This window comes from Neovison vison, chromosome 10, assembly GCF_020171115.1.
Source record: "Neovison vison isolate M4711 chromosome 10, ASM_NN_V1, whole genome shotgun sequence".
Classification (NCBI taxonomy): domain Eukaryota; kingdom Metazoa; phylum Chordata; class Mammalia; order Carnivora; family Mustelidae; genus Neogale; species Neogale vison.
In genome coordinates, this window is record NC_058100.1 from 60,875,150 (window position 1) to 60,891,202 (window position 16,053).

The 16,053-nt window shown below is 48.7% G+C and overlaps 1 protein-coding gene and 1 long non-coding RNA gene across 3 annotated transcripts in view; one reads left to right on the forward strand and one right to left on the reverse strand.

The window, feature by feature from the left end:
• DNAH14 (dynein axonemal heavy chain 14) overlaps positions 1 to 16,053 on the reverse strand; it is a 161,325-nt gene that overhangs the window by 129,591 nt on the left and 15,681 nt on the right. The gene's annotated exons all lie outside the window — the stretch shown is intronic.
• On the forward strand, positions 7,314 to 15,863 carry LOC122918695. 2 transcript variants are annotated; one of them, XR_006386655.1, is made up of 3 exons: positions 7,314 to 7,366; positions 9,350 to 9,409; positions 15,686 to 15,863. It is a non-coding gene; the product is annotated as an uncharacterized LOC122918695 (long non-coding RNA). The 2 variants fall into 2 exon arrangements; XR_006386656.1 differs by lacking the exon at positions 7,314 to 7,366 and adding an exon at positions 8,100 to 8,109.

Below are 16,053 nucleotides of genomic sequence, written 5' to 3' on the forward strand. Positions count from 1 at the left end.
GGGGAAAAATGACTCAGGTTGAGAGAGTTTCAGTAAGCGGGGGAGGTTGTTACTAACTTTGTCCTCTTGAAGGTCAAGAATGGCCATGGTCATCCCCCTTCACTTCTCTTCACCCCTCATGCTTTGTGGTACCCCACCCACCCACCCCAATTCCCAAATACCCCCATCTCTCGATTCTCTTCCTCTCTGTTCCTTCAAGTATGTTCCTGCCCTTCTCTTTTCCTCCCTCAGCAAGTGAAAGAAGTGGTTAAGAAAGTGAGTTGGAGTCAGATACCCGTTTGATATCACTTCTTAGAGCAATCTTCAGCCCGAGCCGAAGGCTGAGGCTTTAACCCATTGAGCCACCCAGGCACCCCACTTCTTAGAGCAATCTTGAGAAATAACTTAATATCTGTAAATCTCCATGCTATCATCTATCTAATCAAGATTATGAGTATGTTCCTACAATGTAAGCTCCCTACAGGACCTCCCCTTTCTACAGCTTCAGAGGGCCGCATTTCACTCTGTGTGGATGCTCCCTACCCTGTACACTGTATAAGGCAGCAGACAGCCCTGGCTCCCTCGCCGGTTTGAGATCTATGTGGGCAGATACTGTCTGTTTGGTTCACCAAGTGCCTAAGACACTGTGTAGAGTACAGTAAACACCCGGTAAATGCATATGAACATCAGCTCTGTCACCATCTGCCACTCAGATTCTTATCTCTCTGCTCCAACGCCGTCTTGTGCGACTCCTACACTCAAGGTCATATCATGGTCCAAGACGGCTGCTGGAGTGCCAGCCATTGTATCCATACTCCAAACAGCAGAAAGGAGAAAGGGCAAAAGTGTGTTTCCCAGCTAACCAATTCCCAGTAATAAGCCTTCCCAGGAGCTCCAGGAAATGCCTCTGCTCACAGCTCTTGGTCTTGAACTTAGATGTGTGGCTACACCTAACCACAAGGGATTGAGAAATACAGTTCTTGGCTAGCTCATTGTTGCCCCATAAGAAATCAGGGTTTATATTTTAAGAGAAGGGGAGACTGTATATTGGTAGTCACGGAGCTATTTCTGCCACAAGGGCCTGGGGTATGGCTCAGAGACCTCTCTCCAGGACTGCCTGCAGCGAGGCCCGGCCCGGAGCTCTGTCTCCACAGCCTCACGTTAGGGAGGGCACTTCTCTGCGGAGCGGCCTGTCACATTTTTAGAACACTCAATGTCTGAAAGTCTTTGTCTGTTTTTTATTTGGTTTGCTTCTGGCTCTGACAGCCATTTCCCTGTGACTTCTGCCAGTCTGTACTGCCTCTGCTTCATGAGACCATCCTGAAAACAATCTATGTTTTTCCTCGGTATGATGGCGAATGCTCTCCTGAGTGCTTGGACAATATAGCCCTTCACATTTTTAAAGGAGGCCACTCTGTAATCAGTGAGAACTTGCCATTTTCGAGCTCTATCTTTCCAGATCCCTAAACCTTTCTTCCCAAGACCCTCTCCTGTTCTTACTCTTCACCTGTCTGTCATGGGCTTTCCTAAGACCTGGCTTCCTGGCTGTGCGGGATGCTCCAGATATGAGCCAGTCAGCGGGGACCATGGGGGACGTCACTCTGTCCTGTTCTTGCCGCCCCCTGTATCATATCGGTGGCTCGTAGTGAGCTGAACTATGGGTGGCTCGTGGTGAACTAGCTCACCAGGAGCCACCGATAGTTCACCAACTACCTGAAATTCCAGGTAGTTTTCCCAGGAACCTCCATCAGGACAAGTGCTCCCATTTTGTAATTTGTAATGTCATGAGCCTGAGTACATTTCTCTCTGAACTTGTTTTTTCTTTTTAGTGGGTGGTCTCCAGATTTCAATTTGTGGAGACATTTTAGAATCTTGATGCTGCTGTTTGGGGGTTTTCTGTCCATCCCCGCCCATCCTCATATCTGTCCCATATCTGCCTCCTGAGTCTTTATCTAGGCCAACCATTTAGCATGAGGATCAGAGTCGTGTACTAGGACTTGGGTGAATTTCACAGTGTCATGCAACTCAGGTAGGGAACAGGCCCTTCTAGGAAAAAAACCTTACAAAATGAGGGTTAGCAAGAACAGGGAGGACATAGGTTTTTCTCACACTGTCTTCGGGAGAGGGGGCCAGTTGGCATGACAGCTGACCTTCCCATGTGACTTTGGGTGCCAGGGGAGGGGACTGGCTCCCAACTGCTGTCCCTTCTTTCAGGGCAAATTTGAGAACAACCTTCCTGGGCACCTGGCAGCCAGGATCTGGGCTTTCTGGGAAAGCAAGCTGCCTGCAGCCAGAGACCCCAGGGCCCATGGATGTTGCAGAGCTCACAGAAGGACGCAATGTACCACTGGAGGGCGGGGTCCCCCAAAGCCCAGCTATCTGGTCCAGAAAACCCGGGGCGGGGTGTTCCCAGGGTCATTTGTGCTCAACTTCACCACCCAGGTAAGGACTTTGAATTCAGTGTTTCATTCAGTTACACTCACCTAAGAGTATTGACGTCTGACCCAAAGTATCTTTCTATAAATAAATCAGTAAAAACAGGCAGCCCTCACCAAAATCTCACTGCCTGAGTTACATATGCATACTCAACCCTAGTCTATCCCCTTCCAGAATAGCAGATCTCTAAGCACCGAGACTGTGTGTTATTCAGCCACGAACTGGAGGTTAGGCACTGCACCAGGCGACCTGTCCCTTTCAAATCTCCCACATCTGCTGTTTCACCGTCTCTGGAACCCTTCAAGGGTGGGTAACACCCAGTGAACAGGAGAAGAAACCAAGGCTGAGACAGGTGAAGTGTTGGCCAGATGACGGGCACCGGGGCTGGATTTCAGCTGAGCTCAGAGCCCCAAGCCCTGTCCTGTTGTATTTACTACCTTACTAAATGCAGGTTCATGGTAACTATCAAGGGAGAGTCTAGTCGGTGTGTCTTTGCACTCCCAGGCAGGATTATGAGTGATGATTTCCAACAAGGATAGACGTATGTCCTTGTAATAGAGTATGCATGGTTTTCCCAAGGGGACATTGGGTAATGGGCACCTGTTACCAGCTCATGAAATGAGTGACACCCTGGGCATGAACTCCTGTAAGCCTCTCCAGGACCTCACCAACCTGCCATCCCAGGAACCCGTCACATGAAGTCCTGGCCCGCCCTGGGGGAGCTCAGCCACTCGCCACTGACAGCAGGTGATCGGCTCCTCTCGGTCATCAAATGTCCCCTCTGGCCAATACCAAGACTCCAGAATCTCATGCAGTTCAAGTCTCCCCCTGCTCCACACTGCCCAGGAGTTGGGAGGGAGGGAGTTGGGGTCCTGTAGACAGCTGGCCCCCTCTTTTTCTCAGTCTGTACCGCATTCATGAGCTACTGTTGGGGGCCTCTCCCGCGTGGTTAAGGGGGAGGGTCAGGAGCTGAGCACAGGTGCTCCCAGGGAGGTTGCTACGGGTTCCCCTGTAAACCCTCTTCCTGGGGACCACGGCCCTGATGCGGCTTGTCCCCTGGCGGGCTGCGCCCAAGCTTCCCGCCCACGGCCAACGCAGTTTCTGCAGCCAGTAGGGGGGCGTAGGGCGTGGGGTGGGGAATTAGCGCACACCAGCACCCATTAGAGGTGGGGTCACCCTGCCCACTCCGTTCACCCTTCTCCAAGCCCACAGATAGGGAGACGAAAGTTCATGCCTTTCTGGGGAGCACAGGTGACACAGCTTCCAAGAAGCTGGCAGGGAGGCTGGCCCCTGGGAGCCACGAGGAAGATGCACAGCCCGCTGTCCCTCGGGCCACGCTGCCGGGGGTGTGGCCGGGAACCCCTGACTTGCGCTGCTGCGGATCCCGTGACAGACAGGTGTGGCGGTTCAGGACATTGTCCCATCAGAGCTAAAGCCTCCACTCTCCGTCCCAGGTCGTACAGCGAGGCCGCTAGGCACGCCCAACGGGCCGCTGGGGACCCTCCACTCCGCCGGAACAACTGCTTTCCTGGCCCGAGATCAGCGAATTCGCTTCAGTGTGTGATACGCTTCCCCCCACAGAGAGGTCACCCGATCCTGCCGCAGCCATCCACACAAATGTCTTGTTTCAAATCCCGACTCAGACGTCATGTGACATTATAAGGGCCGCATCTCCGCACGCACTTCGGCGTTTCCCGGGTTCACAGAGCACCGAGAACGCGGGGGGCCGGAGGAAACAGACTTGCAATGGGCCCTTGCGGCCGCTAGGTGGGGGCCGTACGCCGGCGAGACAACAACGCCGACTCGGCTTCCGGGGAGCCCGAGCGCCTGCCTGCTGGAGGCTGGAGGCTGCGCAGCCCCCGGCCAAGGCGGTCATACAGGTGTGCTTGTGCAGAAGCAAGCGAGCGGTGAAATGCAAGTGTGCAAGAGGCTGGGCCTGCCTCTTGTGGGTTCGCAGCGTGTGACCTGGTGTGTGGCGTGCTCGCGAATGGGGGCGATGGTGTTCGTCTGTCCGCACAGAGCCGCGCGCTCGGGACAGCCCCAGAGAGGCTTCTCCTGGGTTCCCAGTGGAGCTAGCGGGTGTCCAGTCGTCCTCCGACTGATCTAGGGTCATCAGCTCGGCCCCTTTGCCTGGGCGGTCCCTCCCTGATAAAGACACAGAGGGCAGGGCGCCTGGGTGGCTCAGTGGGTTAAGCCGCTGCCTTCGGCTCAGGTCATGATCTCAGGGTCCTGGGATCGAGTCCCGCATCGGGCTCTCTGCTCTGCAGGGAGCCTGCTTCCCTCTCTCTCTCTCTGCCTACCTCTCCGTCTACTTGTGATTTCTCTCCGTCAAATAAATACATAAAATCTTTAAAAAAAAAAAAAAAAAAGACACAGAGGGCAGCGGGAGGAGCAGCAGGACTCTCTCGATCAGAACGGGGTGGGATGGGCCAGGCAATCCGCTCGGGGGACAAGGCTGAGGAGTCGGGGCCTCACCTGCTGGGCAGCGACACCGCCCTCAGCAGCCCCTGCCGCTCCTCCGTCCTGGTCCCAAGCCCGTGGCCAGAGACCCTCTCTGGGACGGACTGACTTTAATTCAAACCATGTGGCGGCCCAGGAGGGCTTTGTGTCCAGACCTGCCCTTCCTCCTGGGCGTGCGGGGCAGGTGTCCACCTCCAGCAGAGGGCACTGTGCCCGAGCTGGCTTTTGTCAGGCATCTGCAGGCTGAACACGCCGTAAGAAAGTTCTGGAAGCCGCAACCTTGCAACTTCACCCGTCATAAACACTGGGCTCTAGTTCCAGGACATCAAATTAAGCATGCTTTGCAGAACTGGGCTAATGCAGCAGGGGGTTAGGAAAATCTGGTTCTGCCTCCCTTTGAGGTCAGGCTGTGGGGCACCGCCAGTGGCCGGTCGCCTGGGGCGCTGTCCCCTGGGTCAGTGTCCCCCCCCCCGGCACTGACCAGCAGGGGGCAGTACTGAGCGCTCCGCGTGCGCGGCCCCTGCCAACCCTCTCAGTCCCCTATCCACCTTCCTGGAGGACAGACGGTCCTCAGTGAGCCACCTGCCCTGACCATGGTCACCTCGTGACCACGCCCAGCGAGGCCAGGGCAGGGTGGGTGGTACTTAAAGAGGGATTCTCTCTCCCTCTCCCACTGCCCCTCCCCACTCTCATGCGCTCTCTCTCTTAAAAAAAAAAAAAAAAAATAGATCAGAAGCAACCTTCCCGGTTGAAAGAGCGCCTGAGAGTGGGGAGGGGCAGTGGGAGAGGGAGAGAGAATCCCAAGCCGGCTCCCTCCCAACACGGGGCTTGATCCCACAGCCCGAGATCATGACCTGAGCCAAAACCAAGAGTCAGACGTTCAACTGCCCCCAAAACTGATTTTTTTAAAACCTGGAGTGTGATTCTCCCTGGAAGGTCTAGTGCTGCTCGTGTTTCAACCACAGCCATTGTCCCAGAAAACAGTCCAGCTCCAGCTGCTGATCATTCATTCCCTGGGTTCTGGGACCCCCATCAGCGTTGGCAGGACCGCCTTGGAATGAAGCCTATCCCGCGGCTGAGGCTGACAATCCTCCACACGGTGGCCTGTCCCTCACGGGTCCCTGCTGCAGGCTGTCTGCCAGACGGCACACAGAGCTATCCCAGCCTCCCTCCCCCATCAGCCCTGTGCAGAAGCACGTGGGCGGGCATGGGGGTCACAGAGATGGTGGAGACATGGCCTTTGTAGGCCGAGGTGAGCAGTCTTCACGTGAACCCTCCAGAGAACTTCCACGTTGTGTCAGGAGCACAACAATGGGGGCAAACAAAGGGAGCTAAGGGGGTACAGAGGGGATCCTGGAAGGCTCCCTGGAGGAGGCAGTGCAGGAGACAGGCACTGAGAAAGTAACCAGGCCAGGGTGGGAGCTGATGGGAGGGCAACACAAGGTGAGAGAACACTGCGAACAGCAGGGTGTGGAGACAGCGGGTGCGTGCTGGTCCCCCTCCTCCAGGTGCTGCACAGGCAGGACTTTCTGGCTAATGAAACTCGGGTAGCTCGAAACTGGCCTTAGTGGGAGTATTTATATCATGGAAATTGGCAAATGCTGCAAATAAGGACTGTTTTTGTTTATGGAGCACCGTTGACCAACACCAGGGTGACTGATCAACTTTAGAACTACCACGGGTCTTGGTTAGAAGGAACAGGAGTTTATATGACAGGTCCTGGGCTAGCTCGAGGCTCCAGGGAAGCTGCACGCCTTTGGAAAAGGACATAACCATGGAGCTGAATGCTGTCAGAAACTTCCAGAACCTTCCAGCCCTCAGCTACCTTCTCAGGACATCTCTCTGTCCTCTCTCTCCCTCATGACTCTCTCTCCTCTGTGTCCCAGTCCCAGAGAACATGGCTGAAATGGCTCTTTTATTTTTTTTTTAAAGATTTTATTTATTTATTTGACAGATAGAGATCACAAGTAGGCAGAGAGGCAGGCAGAGAGAGAGAGAGAGAGAGAGAGGAGGAAGCAGGCTCCCTGCTGAGCAGAGAGCCTGATGTGGGGCTCGATACCAGGACCCTGGGATCATGACCTGAGCCGAAGGCAGAGGCTTTAACCCACTGAGCCACCCAGGCACCCCTGAAATGGCTCTTTTAAATGTTAAATGTGACAGCTCACCTCCTGAGAAAGACTTCTTTCTCCTTCTCTGCTCTAGTTCCAGAATGTTCTACAGAAAAACTGGAATCCGTGCACTTTGGCCAGGTGTTCGCTGCTGGACTAGCCGGCCATGGCAAGGGAGGTGTGCTTCCGGGAGGGAACAGGAATTGGTCCCCTATTCAGCTGCAAGCCCAACCCAGAACCAGTCAACGGTGACCAGAGGTCAGGCGAACACCGCCGTCTGTCGGGTGGTGTGGGGATGGGTGGGGAGGGCAGTTCCCAGAAGGAAGGAGGCCGGGTGCAGAAACAGACTTCAAGAAGGAGGAGAGCAGAAGGTAGCCGGCCAGGTGGGTGGACTTCTGCAGGGCAGGCTTGGGCTGAACCCAGTGGGTGCCCCAGGCCTAGGGTGGGGGAACCTGAGGAGGAATGCCCTGCTCAGATTTCTTGGGGTGGGGTGGTTTTGGTCTGGTTTTGGTTTCGACACAGGCTGAATGTTCATTACTGTTACGTACAGAAGCCTCAGTAGCATCCACCCAGCCCAGTTTGGTGGCCAGTGCTTTATCCTTTGCCTTTTCCAACTTGGGATAGGAGCCACTGGCTTTGGACACGGGATGGTGCTGCCCAGTGACAAGGGACCCCATTCTGTCTGCCACTGCAGCGGGTCCTGGTGGCTTCCACCAGCCAGGCCATGCTCCCCCAATCTTCCGAGCTGCCCTGCGTGAGGACAGCAGGGGAGCAGATCTTCCTGCGGACAGGACGGCTGGCCTGCCTTCTCTCAGAACAGTGCAGTCAGACGGAGGACAGTGGACTCGGTGGGATCCACATCTCACATGACCACCGCTGGCTGAGCCTCCTTCCTTCCACCAGGGTGGTGGTGGGATTCACTGTTGCGTGGCGGACAGGTGGCCTCTTGGTGGGGGCAGCACCCTCTGCGACTTCTCTCGCTTGACTCCTGGTCTGTGTCTGTGTGGCAGCTGCTGCAGGAGACCACCTGGTCAGTGGTCCAAGGCTGGGTCCTGCCCAGCCACAGGAGATGCTTTTGGCGGACTTCTCTGCGGCCGCCAGCACCATGGAGCCATGGATATGGCGGGTGAGGTCCCTTTGGGGCTGCATGTTTTATCAGATGCCCAAATCCTAGGCTCTTTCTCCAATAGGCACTGACCTCCTTCCTGGCCTCCTGCCAGGTGCCTGGAGGGAGAGTCAGGATTCCGTTTGGATTGCGGCGGCCGGTCCCCATCATCACAGAGGATGAGTGTATGACAGACCAGGCGGCAGGAGAGCCGTTCCAGGGCGAGTCTCCGGCCCAGGGGAGGACTGGTTTTGTGCACTCCCTCCTGCATGGTGCTCGCAAGACTGTGCTTTGTTCCTGCCTTCCCGCCCCTGCCCCACTCAGGCTGCAAGTGCTTGTGGTCCTGGTGGTCACCTTCTTGCACCCAGGGGTCATGAGCAAACTCATTTCTCTCCACTCTCTATCACTGCAAAATCCGTGCAAACGGTTGGGGGCCCCTGCGGCCTCCGTCCTCATCCTTGTGACCTTGATGAGCTGAGACGCAGCAGGTGTCAATCCCCAGCATTTTCCCAGAGACCTCACAGTCCTTGTCCAAAGTGGGTTGTAACTGCCTGGTGCCCTGATTTTACCTCATTTTAACGAAGGAACATCGTGTGGTGTTCAGAACATTAAACAAGAAGGACAGTGAAGTGAAATAGGTGAGACTGGAAAAGCAAGAGAGCCCAGAACAGCCCAGAGCTCCGGAATGAGGGGGAGGCAGGGGGAGCTGTGCCTGAGGGCGGGGCGGGCTCCAGAGCCGTGTATGGGGAGGGCTGGAGAGGGAGGCCAGACCTTGCTGACATATGTTATAATTTGCTAAACCCCTTTGTAAAAACTAAATTGCGTGAACTTTGGGGATTTTTTTAATTAAAATACACGTGCAGGGGCTTCTGGGTGGTTCAGTGTGTTAAGCATCTGCCTTCCACTCAGGTCATGATCCTGGAGTCCCAGGACCGAGTCCCACCTCAGGCTCCCTGCTCAACGGGGAGTCTGCTTCTCCCTCTGCTGCCCCCTCCAGATTCGTGCTCTCTCTTTCTCAAATAAATCAATAAAATCTCTAAAAATAAAATAGACATTCAGAAAGGGACTCATAGGTGAACAGTTCAAAGAGTTTACACAAACAAAACGGAAATAAAATTACATGAACCCAAGAGGACCCCCTCCCCACAACACACACACCTAAAAGCTACAGTCCATAAAAGCTACACAGATCAGCCCAGCCTTTGCTTCTAACAGGATAGATTGAATTTGACCCTGTCTTATACTCTGTGTCCGTAAACAGATTCCTGTGGTATGTTCTCTCTTGGGTCCAGCTGCTTTGGCTCAGCATCATGTCCATGAGGTAAGCTGCAGCAAGAAGCTGTGGGTCACTCCTTCCCGTTCCGGCTGGCGAGTGTGCGACCCCTGATCTGTTCTTTGGTCGATGAGCATTTGGGGGCAGTTTCTGGTGTGGGGTCACTGTGAGTAGTGCTTCTATGGCCCACCCAGTTAGCTGTGAATACAAAACTTGTCTTAATCTCCTTATTCCTAAATTATTAATTTATTCAGCCTCAAGGAGTAGATAAAACCAGATTTTAACCAGGGCTGGATTTAGCAGATCTATTGTGAAGTACTAGGAGGCATGAGACAGAACAAAATTAGAGAGGGAGGGAGGATAGGGGAGAGGGAAGCTATCAGAAAAGAGGATAACTTTGCCTGGGGACAAATGAACTCAGTGGCAAGATTGCAAAATGCAGAACGCCTTAATCTCTGTGGAACACTCTGCCTGGGTAAACTGGCTTCCTTCCCTCACACCCAGCCTCACGCAATAATAATAGAAGAGTGTAATGTTTCATTTAACCCATCATTAACACCATGGTCACACTTCCCTCAGCGTCTGCCCATATAATCACTTTTGCTGGACAACAAATGCAAAATTTAATTATTCATTTTGTTGAGAGAGACCCTGTCGCGTTTTAAATTGCTCCCCTCCCCCATTCCCCCGTTTCTTTATCTCTCCAGATATATTTGCCTCTGAGATTGGAATTGAGCCTATTCCTTATCTGGGAAACAAAATAAGGAATAAACTCAACATGAGGCAAAGCACGGTGGGTCCTCAGAGCTTGTCAGAAACACACGCACAGGGTTTTGCACTGCTAGAAGTTTCTACCTTATTAGAGTTGACATCTAGCCCGACGTCTGAGTTGGAAGAAAGAAATCTTCTAAAATAAGCTGGCAGAACACGGATGACCTTGCCATCTGCACGTATTATTTTGGCTTTGCAGTTTAATGAAGGACATAAGTAGCAAATGTTGCATTCCTGTTTCGTGGCTTTACCCACAGACATATTTCCTGTCTCCTGCCTAAAATGAAAGGGGAGTGGGAGAGGGGAGCTGGGATGGGTCTCCCACCAGCCAGTGACTGCAACATGACAATGACATCTTGCAGACGTCCTGAGGACAGCAAGGAGGGAACGCAACGGTGTAGTAAACACGGTCACCCCGGCCACTGATGCCCTGTAAACACTGCAGTTAGCTTGAGAATTGGGGAGAGAAGTTCTGCCCACAAGCCTAGACAATTTTTCCTTTTTCTTTTTTTTTTTTTTAAGATTTTATTTATTTATTTATTTGACAGAGAGAGAGATCACAAGTAGGCAGAGAAGCAGGCAGAGAGAGAGGAGGAAGCAGGCTCCCTGCCGAGCAAAGAGCCAGATTCAGGGCTCGATCCCAGGACGCTGGGATCATGACCTGAGCGGAGCCGAATGCAGAGGGTTTAACCCACTGAGCCACCCAGGTGCCCCCTAGACAATCTTTCTAAATCATTGATTGGGTCTTTGTTTGAAGAGAAGAATGCCTGATTTGAGAAGCTCTGTGTTTTTAAGTAGCTTTTGGCCCAGGAAAGAGCACTGGAGCCCAAAGACCTGTGCATCAGCCCTGTGGCCATGGCGTGTTAGCTGTCGGATCCTAAACAAGTCATAGCCTCTTGGGCCTCTGTTTCTCCACTAACGAGTCTCAAACAAATAAAAGAATCAGTGTAAAAACGTTCTCTGTAAACAGCACCATCCTGCTCTCCGCCAATGAGTTAAGCTTGTGACAAGATATTTCCCTGGGGAAAATAACTCTTACAGAAATAATGTGCCAGTTAATAATATAAATGTTTGTGCTCTGTCCTTCTGTTCATTTTTCTATTCTGCATGTGGCTTCTGAGCCACATGGAAGAGCCACACGTACTCGTAGGTGAGCCTTCTGGAAACACAGCAGTGTTGGAAGGGCCCTCCACTAGGATCATGGTTTCTTGTTCTACAAACAGAGGGTATGAGTTGGGTGTGCCGCTAGGGATGGTGTCTAGGAGGACGAGGCAGGGGTCCTGGGCTTCCAGAGTAGCATTAAACATTTTTTATGGAAAGATAAATTGGAAGATAATAAAAAGAAATCAGTCTCTTCTCTGGGGACAAGCCCTCTGGGGACGCGGTCGCTGCAGCCCCAGCAGGAGAATATGCTGCGACAGGGTAAGAACCCTGGGCAGACCCCTCAGCTCCGAGAAACCCTGCAATCCCTGAGTACCAAAATCCCCACCTCAGACTTTTTGGGAAAATGGAACCCAGATGGGATGAGCACTTCCAACATTTAGTTAGTTGAGTTTGTGGGCATCAAGTCAATTTTCCAGCACCAGGGACGACCTTGGACAGCACTGTGGGCCTGAGAGGCAGGATGGAGTGTAGTAAATTAGAGAAAGGGAAAAGTTTTGCAGAAAGCCAGCCCAGGACTTGGTTTAGGGGTAGAATATACAGACTCTGTCCTCAAGGAGATTAGTCTAGTAGGGACCAAAACATAAGCCAGGTTAATGCAAGTTAAAGAGTGCAAAATATGGAAACCCATAATTAATGAGTCCCGTATGCTCATTTTATAGGTGGGAGAGCGAGTAAGAGACTTGTCCAAGGTCACTCAGCTGGTGGCAGAGTCACACTTAGGATCCAGGCCCCCCATCCCCTCACCAACCCCTTTCCCTGGCCTTCTTGATTCTTCTCTCTTCCCAGAAGGGCTGCTGTTTCTTAGCGCCTCTACTGTGCCAGAACTGCACTAAGTTTACATGGATGTCTTTTATGACCACAATAGTATGAAACTAGAAATTAATTGCATGAAGAAAACTGGAAAATTCATAAATATGTGACAATTAAACAACACTGAACAATTAAACAACTGAATAACTGATGGCTCAAAAGAGAAATTAAAAAAAAAAGGAAACAGAACCTTGAGACAAACAAAAATGAAAATGAAAATGTAGCATTCCAAAATTAGTGGGATACAGCAAAAGTAGTTCTAACAGAGAAGTTCATAGCAATATATACCTACCTTGATAAAACAAGGAAGTTCTCAAATAAACAACCTAGATTTACACCTCAAGGAACTAGGGAAAGAACAAAGCCCAAAGCTCTTAGAAAGAAGGAAATAGTAAAGATTAGAGCAGAAATAAATAAAATAGTGACTAAAAAGAGAATAGAAAAGATCAATGAAATTAAGAGTTGTTTCTTTGAAACAATAAATAAAACGGACAAGCCTTTAGCTAGACTCATCAAGGAAAAAAGAGAGAAGAGTCGTATAAATAAAATCAGATAAGAAAGAGATGTTACAACTGATACCACAGAAACACAAAGTGTCATAAGAGACACTATGAACAACCATACACCAATAAATTAGATGACCTAGAAGTAGAAAAATTCTTAGAAATGTACAACCTACCAAGACTGAATCATGGTGAAATAGAAAATCTCAACAGACTGATTACTAGTAAGGAGATTCAACCAATCATCAAAAACCTTCCAAATAAAGAAGTCCAGGACTTCTACATTAGTGGGTTTTTCCAAATATTCAAAGAAAAGTCCACACCAATCCTTCTCAAACTCTTCCAAAAAACAAAAAGATAGAACTCTTCAAACTCTTTTTATGAGGCCAACGTTACTCTGATACTTAAACCAGAAAAGGACCCCCCAAGAAAAGAAAACTATAGGCCAATATCCCTAGTGAACATTGATATAAAAATCCTCAACAAAATATTAGCAAACTGACTTCAACAGTATATATAAAGAATCATACACCAATCAAGTGGGATTTATTCCACAGATGCAAGGAAGGTTCGACATCCACAAACCAACGTGATACACCACATCAAAAAAATAAAAGATAAAAACCATACGATCATCTCAAAAGATGCAGAAAAAGCACTTGACAAAACTCATCATCCATTTACGATAAAAATACTCAACAAAGTGGGTATAAAGGGAATGTACTTCAATATAACAAAGACCACAAATGACAAGCCCACAGCTATTATCATACTCAATGAAAAACTGAAGACTTTTTCTCTAAGATCAGGAATAAGAAAAGTATGACCCCACTTCCTATTTTCATTCAGCGTAGTATTAGGAGTCTTAGCCACAGCAATTAGGCAAGAAAAAGGAAAAAATGTATCTAAGTCAGACATTATACTATATACAGAAAACCCTAAGAACTCCACCAAATAAACCATTAGAACTAATAAATAAATTCAGTAGGGTGTCAAGATACAAAATCAATACACTAAAGTCTGTTGTTTTTGTATACACTGATAACAAGCCAGAAAGAGTAATTAAGACGACAATCCAATTTCAATTGCATTGAAAAGAATAAAATACCTAGGAATCGGTTTAACCAAGAAAATGAGAGACCCTTACATTGAAAACTACAAGACATTAATGAAATAAATTGAAAAAGACACGAATGAATGAAAATGCTCATGGATTGGAAGAATCAATACTGTTAAAATGTCCATCCTGCCCAAAGCAATCTATAGAATGAATGCGATCTTTATAAAAATCCAGTGACATTTTTCAAAGAAATGAGTAAATGATCGTAAAATTTGTATGGAACCACAAAAAAGTCCAAATAGGCAAAGAAATCTAGAGGAAAAAAAAAGAATAAATCTGAAGGCATCTTGCTCCTGGATTTCAAACTATATTACCAAGCTGTAGTAATAAGAACAATGTGGTATGTGCATAGAAACAGGAACATAGATCAATGGAACAGAATTGAGAGTCTAGAAATAAACCTACACATTTATAGTTAATTAATTTACAACAAAGGAACCAAGAATATATGAGAGAAAAGGATAATGCTTTCAATAGATGATGTTAGGAAAAACAGCCACATGCAAAAGAATGAAATTGATCACTGTCTTACACTATATACAGAAATTAACTCAGAAAGGATTAAAGACTTGACCATAAGACCTGAAACTCCTAGATGTTGGTATCGATGATGATTTTCTGAAACCAACCAATAGCGTAAGAAACAAAAGCAAAAATAAACTATGGGACTTCATCAAAATAAAAAACCCCTGCACAGAAAGGAAACAACCAACAAAACTAAAAGAAAACCTGTGGAATGGGAGGAAATATTTGTATGTTCTATATCTGATAAGGGGTTAATATCCAAAATATATAATGAACTCACACAACCCAATAGCAAGAAAACAAACAATCCAATTAAAAAATTGACAGAAGATCCAAATAGACATTTTTCTCAAAGAAGACATACAAATGGCCAACAGACACTGGAAAAGATGCTCAACATCACTCATCATCAGGGAAATACAAATCATAACCTGATGAGATATCACCACACATCTGTCAGAATCCCTAAAATCTTAAACACCAAAAACAACAGGTGTTGGCGAGGATGTGGAAAAAAAGACATCCCGTGTACGATTGGTGGGAATGCAGACTGGTGCAGCTGCTGTGGAAAACAGTATGGAGATCGCCCCCCAAAAATTTAAAATAGGACTAACTTATGATCCAGAAATTCCACTTCTAGGTACTTAACCACCGAAAACAAAAAACTGACTTGACAAAGATTTCTGTGCCCTCATGTTCATTGCAGCCTTATTTATTATAGCAGGTAGATGGAAACAACCTGTGTCCATCAATGGATGAATGGATAAAGAAATAGTAGTATAGAGATGCCTGGGTAGCTCAGTCATTAAGTGTCTGCCTTCAGCTCTGGTCGTGATCTCAGGTTTCTGGGATCGAGTCCCACATTGGGCTCCCTGCTCAGCCAGAAGCCTGCTTCTCCCTCTCCTTCTCCCCCTACTTGTGTTTCCTCTCCCAGTGTGTGTATCTCTCTTTCTGTCAAATAAATAAATAAAATCTTAAAAAAAAAAAAAGAAAGAATTAGTAGTATATATGCATATAATGGAATACTATTCAGCCATAAAAAGAATGAAACTTGCTTGCCATTGCAACATCACAGAAGGACTTTGAGGGCATTATCCTAAGTGAGAAAAGTCAGCTAGAGAAACACAAATACCATATGATCTCTCTTATCTGTGGAATCTAAAACCAGAAAAAGAAAAAGACCGGCTTATAGATACGGGGAATAGTTAGTGGTTGCCAGAGGCAGGCAATGGGAGGGGGAGAAGTGGGTGATGGGGTCAAAAGGTTAAAAAAAAAAAGTGTATTGTGTTATGGCTATTGTATAATTGGAGCTATTTGTGCAGCTGTTGGCTACCCAAACGATTATGAGGAGATGTAACTTAAAATGGTTTAATTAACATATTCAAGGCCAGTCACAGCAATGCAGTGATTTGGTTATGATTTTTTTCTAAGGTCTAAACTTGAAACCATTGGTCTGCCAAGTGGGGCATGAGCCATTCAGGAGGACGGCGTTTAAGTGGAAGTTCTACTCATACCTGTATTTTGTGTACATTTTTAAATGAATGCATTGTATTAGTACCATTGGATATGAATATAATTTCTAAATAAAGATGTATACTTATTTTGGTGATATGTGCTTGAAATTTGCGTACTTGGGAAGTGAACGACCCAATGGCCGGCCTGAGCAGTCCTCAGTGTGCAGTGGAGGTGGGCACTCGGGGCTAGTTTTACCCCAGCGGTTTGCTGTCTCCAGCTTCTCTGTCAGCTTTTGCTGTCTCTAGGCTTCTCATATGCTGCCTTCCCTCTTCACGGCCAAGAAC